Source organism: Pinus tabuliformis, chromosome 7 (assembly GCF_031772625.1).
Source record: "Pinus tabuliformis cultivar Carrire ecotype Pingquan chromosome 7, CPIR1, whole genome shotgun sequence".
NCBI lineage: Eukaryota > Viridiplantae > Streptophyta > Pinopsida > Pinales > Pinaceae > Pinus > Pinus tabuliformis.
The window spans coordinates 1,636,168,038-1,636,180,147 of NC_142293.1; positions in this window are offsets into that span (position 1 = coordinate 1,636,168,038).

Below are 12,110 nucleotides of genomic sequence, written 5' to 3' on the forward strand. Positions count from 1 at the left end.
CGCCTGGGTGCGCCCTCGCCTGGACGACCCACCCGGACGAGTTCACACAGACGTCCTCAAATGACCCGCCCGAAAGAGTTTGCACGGATGCCCTCGCCCGACCCGCCTAAACGGGTTTGCATGAACGCCCTCGCTTGACCTGCCCAAACAACCCAACCGAATGGGTTTGCACGGACGTCGTCGCCCGACCCACCCGAACGACCCGCCCGAACGGGTTTGCACAGGCGCCCTCGCCCGACCCGCCCGCACATTTTTGCATGGTCGACCTTGCCTGACCCGCCCGAACGAGTTTACACAGGCGCCCTCAAATGACTTGCTCAAACAAGTTTACATGGAAAACGACCCGCCCGAACGAGTGTTTACATGGCAAACGACCCGCTTGAACGAGTTTAGATGGGCTCCGACACACGACCAAAACGAAGTCACAAGGGAGATTCAGGCAAACGGGCAGCACGATCGTGCACAAAGCCCACTCCCGTTCACAACTTAGCATTTTTTATATGGCCACATGCCCTAGGCGCCGTCACACGACACGACATGACACGACCCGACCCGTTTACATGGGCACCCATACATGACACGTCCCGACCCGCCCGAACGAAATTTGGGGTTTCCATGGGTGCACTACCTGAATGAAATTTTGGGGTTTCCGTGGGCGCACGACCCGAACAAAGGCACGAGGGAGCATCAGGCAAACGGGCCACACGAATGTGCAGAAGACACATGAGTGGTCACAACTTAGCATTTTTGGCATGGCCTCATGTTCCCGGGCACCCACACATGGCACGACACGGCCCAACTGGCCTTGTGCGAGCCGACCCGACCCGCCCGAACGCATTTGCATGGGCACCCACACATGACACAACACGACCCGACCTGATCAAAATTTGGGGTTTCCTTGTATGCACAACCCGAACGAAATTTCAGGTTTCCATGGGTGCGTGACCCGAACGAAGGCACAAGGCAGCATCGAGCAAACGGACCGCACGAACGTGGAGAAGGCACACGGGGGGTCATGAATTAGCTTTTTTGGCACTGCCACTATGCCTGAGTACCCATGCACGGCATGAACTGACCCGCCCGAACGACGGCACAACGGAGCGTCGGGCAAGCGGGTCACGCGAACGTGCAAGAGGCACACGGGTGATCATGCCCTAACATTTTTTGCATGGCCACATGTTCCCGAGCACCCGCGCATGACACGGCACGACCCGACCCGACTCGACTCAACCGAGCACGTTTGCACGGGCACCCACACACGACACAACCCGAACCGCCTGAACAGAATTTGGGGTTTCCATGTGTGCACGGCTCGAACGAAATTTGGGGTTTCCATGGGTGCATGGCCCGAGCGAAGGCCCAAGGGAGCATCGGGAAAACGGGCTGCACAAATGTGCAAAAGGCACACAGGCGATGCAACTTAGAATTTTTGGCATGGCCACATGTGCCGGGGCACCCACACACGGCACAGCACAACCCGATCCGCCCTGGCCGAGCCGACCCGAATCGCCTGAACGAAATTTGGGGTTTCCATGGGTGCATGACCCGAACAAAGAAGGCACACGGGCGGTCATGACTTGGCATTTTCGCACGCCCACGTGTGCCCGCGCACCCCCACACAAGGCACGGCATGGGATGACCTGGCTCGCCCGAAGGAAATTTTGGGTTTGAACGGGCGCACGACCCGAATGAAGGCACGAGGGTAGGAATATCTTTGACTCTAATACATAATATACCTGGGGTAACATGCCCTTAAGATCTTCAACATTTTCTTTTGACTCTTTATAACACTTTAACATGTGCCAGGCCTATTTCAATGAGCAAGAAACTCAATGAATATATATATATATATATATATATATATATATATATATATATTATTGAATAAATACAAATATCATAAGTACATTTATGAAGACCGAACCTAGTTACACTTTCTTCAACACCCCCTCTTAATTAGGGAGGTATTCCTAAATCATTACAAGGTGTTTGGCTATTTTTCAATCTTGAATAATTCACATAAGAGAAACTAGATTTGCAAGCCATCTGTTATAGCATCATACTAGCCAACATTGTTCATAGCAAGGCCTTGACTAACAGCTTTATCTCTCATAATACCAGAGCACAATGTTGGTGAGGCCAATGGCTTATAAACACCTTGGTCATTATCTCTAAAGGTACATACCCACCCAGGTGTTCCCTGAGTATGACCTTCCAGGACAATTCTTGTCCTGGGTTCGCAGCCCTCAAAGAATATCGCTCCTCTTGCCTACTCTTGTCTCGGGTGCCCTACACATCCTCAAAGAGCATCATATGCCAAATGATTGCCCAATCCTCCCATTATTTCTTGCCATGCGAAGACAAGAATGTTGTGTATATCTCTTCCCTTTGATTGGGGAAGACATGCCCAAGTTTCCTCTGACAAGGAACTTGCCCAAGCTCCTTTGTAGTTGGGAACTTGCTAGAACTCCCTCTTATCTGGGGACTTGTCCATTCATCAACAACGTCTTCTTTGTTGGTCCTTCAGCCACTTGATCTCCTTCTTTCCTTCGATGTCATGAAGTCTTTGTTTGAACTTTTTCTTGGCAGGGTACCGACCATCGATCACTTTCCCCCCTGGTTTGTCATGTCATTGCTCCCTTCGTGGAAAGTGGCCCTCTTGATATATATCGGGTCCTTTTTGTCATCTAGATACTCTTTTGTCACCTTGTCTATCCTTCATAACACTTATCACATGGATGCTTAGTTGTAGTCGCTTGTTCCTGTACTTTGATTAGTGGCCCTTCATGACTTCATCGTGATATTTCTCTTCATCATGACATATTTGTAGAGTTGAATCGGTTATCTGCACCTTACTATCTCCAAGGCCTTCATAGGTGTCAAGGTTCCTTTATCTTTTTCTTCCTTTTTCAGAGTTGTCGTGCCTTCTTTCGAGAGATGTTGAGGAATATTATCAAATAGTTATTCTTTGTGACTGTGATGTTCTTCATTTGCTTCTTATTGGATTGATTGGTCAACCACCTTATACTCCTTATGAGAGCACTTCTTCATGTTGAACTTTACTCCATTGTAGCACATGCCTCTGAGCATGTCGTTGGCGAAAGAGATCCTTTTATTCTTGATCATGATTCTAGAACTTTTCCCATGACCCAATCAATATATATGATGACATGACTTAAACTTTGATGCATACATACCTCATCTTGATTATGCTTTTATCATCGTGGCTTTATTTGATAGTTCTCCTCGATTGGTGTAGCCTTTCTTGCTTCATCTTCTCTCACCTGTATATAATCCTCTCTTGAATCCCAAAAATGGGACCCCCAATGAGACCTCTACCCCTTTTGAAAGAAGACTTTAAGAAAAGAGGCTGACTTAGTCGTAGGAGTATCTTCCTTCTTTTGATTCTTGTCGTCTTCTTTCACTTCTTGAGTTACATGAGCTTCTTCCCTTTTTCTCTTTTTATTGTTGTCCTTCTTAAGTTTAGGACTATTGTTGGGAAAAGTATCCATTCAGAACGCCCCTATCCCACTCTAAGGTGTGATAGTGCCTTAGAAACAAACAAGGAAAACTAATTGAGTATTTCTTCTTTATGAAATGTAAATGAGGAGAAAGGATGTAACTAACCTGTGTCTTCCGCTAGTTTGTTGATCCAATCACTCCTCTCTTCAGTGGCTCTCATCTCCTTGCTCCTTCACCAGCCCATCTTCACCGAATTCCTACAAGATCACAAGAGAGAGAAACTACACGAAGATATAGATATACATTCATAAAAAGCTCAAGATCAGATTAAGCTAAACATGTAAGCATAACAAAACATCATTGGTACACAACATGTAGGAGAAACTCAAATAGTTTATTGATAGAATAAGAAAGTCCAAGAGGAGATACAACCAAGTGAGTTCTGATCCAGCATCTACCTCCCAGCAAAGGAATCCCTTCCTCTCCTCCAACAAAGCATAAATCACCCAATGTACTAATCTCAATCTCAAACCAACAACAATTCTCCGCAAAGTACCAAAATTCCAGCCTCTTGAACCTCTGGGTGAGAGATCCATATATATATGTAAGCAGAGAGGATGAGTCAGTATATGTAAGCAGAGAGGATGAGTCAGCTTATGTTTTGACTTGTGGCTTCTCTCTGTCAGTTCTTGCTTCCACTTGGAGGTTGAGAGCCTCTTACTCATCACTAGTCAAATTCATTGAGGCAAGTGTCATTGGAGAAGATTCTGGAAGCTTCCATGGTCTTTCCACCTCGTTGAATGAGCTTTCCATTTGTCATTTCCCGCTCAGCGCACCCTGGTAGTGCTTCCACCCACGTTGCAACGCACCTAGCCAGTGTAGCCTCTGCATTTCAACGCAGGCAGCTAGTGGAGCCTCTGAATTGATCCTGATTTGACTAGTTTTGGGCAGTTTCTGGTGGAGAACTTCTGGGAGAAGCTGTCATTTGTTGACCTTGTTCCTTTAGGGGTAGGAACAACTCTTTTAGGGACTTTGGATCCCTTGGATTATGGACATTTCATGCTCAATGTTGTAAGGCACAAAAATGTCTATAACAGTTGCCCCCTAAAGTATGAGGCCGTTTATCGGGTGAAATGCTTTATTAGGAGGATCCGAAGTTCTTTCAATGCTGGGAGGAGACCTGTAATAAGATACAATACAATACATTATTTTTCATACTGTTTTCATGATCTAGCTGAGGCGGGCATTCCCATGCTTAGCTTTATAAATTCATTTTCCTGTACATAGAATAGACAATCGTCTGATGGTAGACTGATGATTTTGATGAAATCATCATCCTTTTGGTAGGATGATTATCTGCTACAATGCTGTACATGTCAATGTATTTATTTTTCCTGAATATATATCGCAGCCCGGATGGATGAAACTAGATCCGGGGTCTTCAATCTCGTTCGATCTTCACTCTAAGTACAAGTCGATCCATGTGAGAAATGTTCTGAAGTCGAACATGGAAAGGCATCGCTTGATTACCAGTCAATAATGTAAACTGTTAACAAGCGCGAGAGGAATCACCGATAATGATAATGACCCTCAAGGTACTGCAGTACAATTCACGTGGTGTGAATAAAGTACTTGGCGTCGAACACCACGCAAAATATTTTGGTCGAAGGTCATTGATGTATACCTGTCGCCGGAAGTGAGAAACTTGCCATTGAGGCATGCAAGTTTCAAAGTACTGAAGGGGGTGTTCCTAGATCAACTTCTTGGATAATGAGCTGATGTCGACAAGAAGCGATCCGTCAAAGGAGGGCCTTAATGTATCCCACATCAGTGACACGGAATGGAGCAAATGATTTTGATGGAGGCGAAAACGATCTGATGATATATGGTTCAGGGTGGCGGTCATGAAAAGAATGAAGGATAATGTATGGTAGTGGATGGGACACGGTTGACTTCTCTGGATGACTTCTCTTGAACATATCGGCGACACTTATGTGATGGATTGGTAGCATTTACCCCAAAGATGGATGGTATGGCGAGACCATGGCGATGTGACCGGTGAATGAAACAACCCAACCCGACTCAGGCACGGAGTGGAAGTGTCATGTTCAAGAGCGACTTGCTACCAATAAAGTTCTTTGAGTTTCTTCCCAATTTTTCCCTAGTCATTGCTGACCAGTACCTCTTTATTTTTGTCAAGCTTGAGGAGGATAACATATGCTTGTTCTATAATTTGCCCTTCGGGCAAACCCATCACTATGTTTTAACGAGCCTAGCGATAGTAAAACTCGTTCTCGTCTAAAGACAAGTTTGTCGCTATTAATGTTTTTAACGAGTCTAACGACAAAGATAACTAGGTCCTTTTCATTTTTAGAGAGTCTGAAAAGGTACGTAAAGTTAACTCCAAAAGTCCTTTTTTGTCATCTAATCCCTTAATTCTGAAAAAAGTATAAAACAATACAGAAGGGATGAATTTTCGATAGTTTTAACGAGCCGAACAAAACAAGTGCTCGATATTTTTGTGCAATAATCCCTCAGGTCCAAAAAGATTAAAATTTAGAGGAGGGATAGCTCTTCCGGTCGCTTTAATGAGCTGGAAGGCCAAAACTCGGCAATCTTTTCATATTTTACAAGTCAGATGAAAAGAGCTTAAAGAAGACTCATCTTTTGCGGAACAAGTGATGAAATGGGTAGCAGCTGATTCCAGGTATGGGTTGGAATTTTCCAAGCACGACAGTGTCACAAGGATGGCTTAGTGAAATCACTCTTCGCAGTTGTTCCTCAAAATGGGTAAACAATCAAATGGAGGTGAATGATCGGCCAATGGAAAAGTGGAGGTGACGGTGCAAACACGACCAAGGCTTTAATGGCTGATAATGTTACATTCACGGTGGTTATTTACCGGAGGATAGTTCATTTTTTAACGAGCTTAAATGCGGGTTGAAACACTTGCTCGATCTTATGTTTATTTTTAACGAGCATGAACTATGTGCTAAAATTGCTCGATCTTATGTTTATTTTTTAACGAGCATGAACTATGTGCTAAAACTGCTCGATCTTATGTTTATTTTTTAACGAGCATGAACTATGTGCTAAAATTGCTCGATCTTATGTTTATTTTTTAACGAGCATGAACTATGTGCTAAAACTGCTCGATTATCTAGTCATATGATAAGAATGTCTCATGTAAGTTCCCATTTTTTATGGATCTTGCGCCTTACAAAGCTATGCCCCGCATCCTTTCGTTATGCAAGTTCGGAAATGACTAATCCTACGAGTTTAAAGGGTTAGACCTACATGTTTAAAGGGAGGACCTAAAAATTTTAAAAAATAAATAGCCGCCCCTTGCTTGCACTCCAAAAGGTTTGCATGCCCCCAGGTATAAAATAGAGTTTCAAGGTTACCCCTACTTTAGTCTGATAAAACATTTGTTTCAGCGAGAGAGGCCTACCTCTTACAGGTCACCCAAAGATTGTTCTATTAATATTTCAAACAAAACACTTCTTCGGCAATGTCTACCGAGATAGACAAAGGTGATTGACTCAGTTCTATCAACTCACATAACTTTGACAAGAGAATCTTATTCTAGAATAACCCCACTTCCAAGACGGACGGGGTACAGACTAGTCATATTCTCCCGCGGAAACCTACCCTATACCCAAAGTTTTCCTGCCAAAGCAGACCAGGATGCATGCCCCCCTGGGTTCCAGTCATATCCCTCTGAATTACTCACGCTCATCGGGAGGACGGACCATGGGTTGAGACATTTCTTGCGTGAAGAGACCATTTAGGGACGGTATGTGACTATTTGCGATGCGTGATCCGGGAAATGAAAGCTGGTCCACGAGCTTGACCACTCTTCCTTCGTGCGGAAAACACATTACTCTAAAGAGTGAGGAGACGATGGCTCCCATGCAATATATATAGTCTCGTCCAAGGAGTAGGTTATAATCCAAGGGTCCTTAAACGACCATCACGTTCATTTGAACGGTCTTCCCTTTCAATGTTATGGGCACATTGGGGAGGATCCCTAAAGGTCGACTGGATCCTTTATCAAAGCCTGTCAGAATTCTCATTTCAGGCAAAAGCACTGGCGAACCAAGCGCTTTCCAAGCAGTAGAGGAAAGGATACTCACAGATGCCCCCTCATCAATGATGGTGCCAGCCATGACCATTCTGTATATTTGGACGATAATTCTGAATGGTATGCTTGCTGGCAAACAGGGTCTGCCTAGTTGGTTCCAGTCAAAGGAGACAACTAGGTTGCTTGGTGGTGGGACCGAGTAGACGGCCGGGTATCGCTCTGACGAACTTCCTTCCTGCGATAAAGGAATGGGGGGATTGCCCCCGTGCTCGTCAGAGTCTGTGTTGATGAAGAGAATTTGGATGGTTTCATCTTTATCCTCTTCAGTGACTGTATAATTCGAAGACAAAACCTCTGAAGGCAAGACCGGGTCAACTGCCGCCTCGACCTTTTGACTTTCGTCGGGTATGGATTCAGCTGGTTCATCTTCAATGACCGGCGCTTCAGCTGACCACTTGAGCGGGCCAGATGGATTTTCAACTAACGAAGGACTCGGCAAGAGTTTTTTATATCTAGGAGGAAGTCGTAACGGTGAAACCGGACGATCATCCAAAACTCTTTTTGCTTCGTCTAAGAAGGGACAACGGTGGATAGCATGATTTCCTTCGCACAGTCTACAGGGAGATCTAGCTCTCCCTTTCTGTCCAAGGACTTCACTTTTGCTAGTTGACGGTGTGCATTCAACATGGCTATCAGAGGTTGATGCCACCAGATTGTGCAAACAGGGAGACCAGTCCCTTAGTATCCGAGGGATGCAGGGACAATCTCTGTGGAAGTGGTCTCCCTTGCATATGACACATGGCGATTTAGGCCTAGTCAGTGTTGTGTGTGGATTTTTGTTAAACGACACTTGTTTGCCCCCAGTCACTTTTGGCTCCTTCTTCTTCTTCTCTTTCTTCTTCTTTTCCTTCTTCTCCTTTGGAACTTGGTTTTTGGTTTTACCAGTTCCGTCAAGCGAAGAGGAAGGAGGAGAGGAAGAATTAGAGGAAGTAGAAGGTTGGTGGGTAACTCTGGACTCGTCTAACTGTTGATTCGACTGTTCAGGAATAGTGGTGTTCTGAACGACATTGGTTGAGAAGAGCCAGACCGGCAAGCCAATTGTCAGTCCTGGAAGCGAAAATGTGGCCATATGGGGCACACCAACATCTCCCCAAGAGGAGAAGGGACTAGGATTTCCACCAAGGGGAATTCCTTGGTTTGTAGGCTCCATTTTCTCAACCTAAAGATCAACACAGGAAAAAGGGTATGAATATTCCATTTAAAATAAATTTTAACGACGCTTATACACAACTTGCTTTTTCAATTTTAAAGAGTCGAGAAAAAGCAAAAGATGACTCTAGTCTCCTTTGATGTTTTAACGAGCCCGAAGTGACAAATGCTCGGATGGACTTTTTCTGTTATAGAGTCTGAAAAAGGCCAAAAGGAACTGCTCTGGAGTTCTAGGTAGAGGGTGTGCCAAACTTTTCGCAAAACCGCAGAATACTTTTTAAGGTACGGGCGGTCAATCTTCCCAAATGCTGTGTTCAGTGCATTGCGATCAGTAGGGCGGCTGACATGGCTTCCTAAGGATAAAGATTTTATGCCTATAGGGGTCTCCCAATATATACTCGACGGTACGTGGGAGCACAATCCGTACTGGCGCTTATCGTCTCTCAGGAGGAATCACCCAACCATCAGCGAGATCGACAGTCACTAGGTTTTACGACGTCGGAACACGTCTCTAGCGTAGACCTCTATGTTGTGCGTTAAGTTCCAATGCGTTGTTAAGTTCATTCAATTTATTTTAGTTTGATCTTTCTTAGAAGTTTGCCTTTTTGGATCACCACGAGATGTATGATACAATTCCTAAATGCAGTCTAAAGATGATAAGCAAGCTTTTATATCTTTTCAACAATGAAAATCCTAGCTACAAGGGGAAAAGAAAGACACAATCTTTTCTCAAAGAGCATAGAGCACACTGTAAATGCACTTTTCCTAAATCAAAGCATGCAAACTATCAAAATGAAAATGCACATATGCATGTATTTGTTTTTGCTTTCTTAATATTGATGCCTAAAAAGAAAGCTGTTGTACAAATTTGAATTCGATTTCAAGTGAAAAACATAAACAAGCTCCTTTTTCGAAATCAAAAAGACGATTACGACACTTTATGATTTACTTGTTTCGACACTAGAAATGCATAAATTCAAACCAAATGACAAAAGTAAAAGCTTAATCAACTGTGAACAGCAAACAAACTCACTCCTAAGACCAAAACGACACTTACGACAGGTCTAGATCTAAGGGCGACAATATGACTAGTTTACTTTTGTAATGGGAAACTGCAAATGATGTAACAAATACACAAAGAAAAACACAGTTTCTTTATACAACTGAGGTGGAATTGAGGCAAAGAAAAGGGGTTTCAGATAGGTACACTGACCGATAACAGGCTGCAAAAAACAGAGATAAAACTGAGCAAAAGGAAGCAGGGAACCACAGCTGCACAAGGCAAAGGCTGATCAGCGCACCCTCAGCACAGAGAAACTGAACTTCAGCGCAGGTAGCCTTCACGGGACCTGCGTTGAAATGCAGAACCTCTTCACAGAGTCTGCGCTGAAGCAGAAACGAGAATTGTTTCTGGGTTCTGGGTCACGGTTTGCAGTTTAATCTATAGTTTTTGGCCGGATAAAAGCTATCAATTAGGTACAATTAGGAGGATGATTTAAAGGAGTACTAAGATCTATCACAAAGGGCTGTTAGAGCACTTGTGGATCAGTTTTTCAGATCATAAACACAGGCCCAGTGAGTGGACTAGAGTGGCAGATCTCTACTTTACATTTGAAAACGGCAAATGCATTTCGATTCGACACTCCTGAGTTTATGAGAAGAACAACAATAGAAACACAAATAAACTAACAAGATACGATCCCCAGCAGAGTCGCCAATTTGTTGTTTGGAAAAGTATCCATTTGGAATGCCCCTATCCCACTCTAAGGTGTGATAGTGCCTTAGCAACAAACAAGGAAAACTAATTGAGTATTTCTTCTTTATGAAATGTAAATGAGGAGAAAGGATGTAACTAACCTGTGTCTTCCGCTAGTTTGTTGATCCAATCACTCCTCTCCTCAGTGGCTCTCAGCTCCTTGCTCCTTCACCGGCCCAGCTTCACCAAATTCCTGCAAGATCACAAGAGAGAGAAACTACACGAAGATATAGATATACATTCCTAAAAAGCTCAAGATCAGATTAAGCTAAACATGTAAGCATAACAAAACATCATTGGTACACAACATGTAGGAGAAACTCAAATAGTTTATTAATAGAATAAGAAATTCCAAGAGGAGATACAACCAAGTGAGTTCTGATCCAGCATCTACCCCCTAGCAAACGAATCCCTTCCTCTCCTCCAACAAAGCATAAATCACCCAATGTACTAATCTCAATCTCAAACCAACAGCAATTCTATGCAAAGTACCAAAATTCCAGCCTCTTGAACCTCTGGGTGAGAGATCCATATATAGATGTAAGCAGAGAGGATGAGTCAGCTTATGTTTTGACTTGTGGCTTCTCTCTATCAGTTCTTGCTTACAATTTGGAGGTTGAGAGCCTCTTACTCATCACTAGTCGAATTCATTGAGGCAAGTGTCATTGGAGAAGATTCTGGAAGCTTCCATGGTCTTTCCACCTCGTTGAATGAGCTTTCCATTTGTCATTTCCTGCTCAGCACACCCTGGTAGTGCTCCCACCTGCGTTGCAACGCACCTAGCCAGTGTAGCCTCTGCATTTCAACACAGGCAGCTAGTGGAGCCTCTGAATTGATCCTGATTTGACTAGTTTTGGGCAGTTTCTGGTGGAGAACTTCTGGGAGAAGCTGTCATTTGTTGAACTTGTTCCTTTAGGGGTAGGAGCAACTCTTTTAGGGACTTCGGATCCCTTGGATTATGGACATTTCATGCTCAATGCTGTAAGGCACAAAAATGTCTATAACAAGGACAATCCCTTTTGTAGCGTCCATACTCTTAGCATCCAAACCGTTGGACTTTGGACATGTAGTGGTCCCAACCAATTTGTTACTTTCCTTGCAAAAAGACACTAAGGTATACTCAAAAGGGGACATATACTTACTTGATAGAGTTTGAGATGTAGTGAACTTGCTTTCTTCTTGAAGACTCTATGGCTTGCCTTCCTTATATCTTGATGTTGTTCAAGTTGCTTTCTTCAAATGGACTTGCTTGATGACTTGAATCATAGTGCCTTTCATTCTTCGAGATGGTGTAGCTTGATGTAAGTCCCTCTTTGATTTGTTCTTCTTATAGGTGCCTTTATACAAGGCGTTTCTTCTTGCTTTGTAGTCTTCCATGATGAATGATAGATGGTAGACCTTCTTGTCCTTGATGTGATTGAGACTTCTTGGCTTGACGCTTCAACCTTGCAGATGTTCTTGAGATTCCCTTTCCTTGATGTGTCACCTTAGCTCCGATACCACGTTGAAGAATCTGGGGCAATGTGGTATAGCGAGATTCTTCTAGACTTGATAACAATTTGTGAAGCTCTTTTACAATTTATCGTGTTATCTTAATTT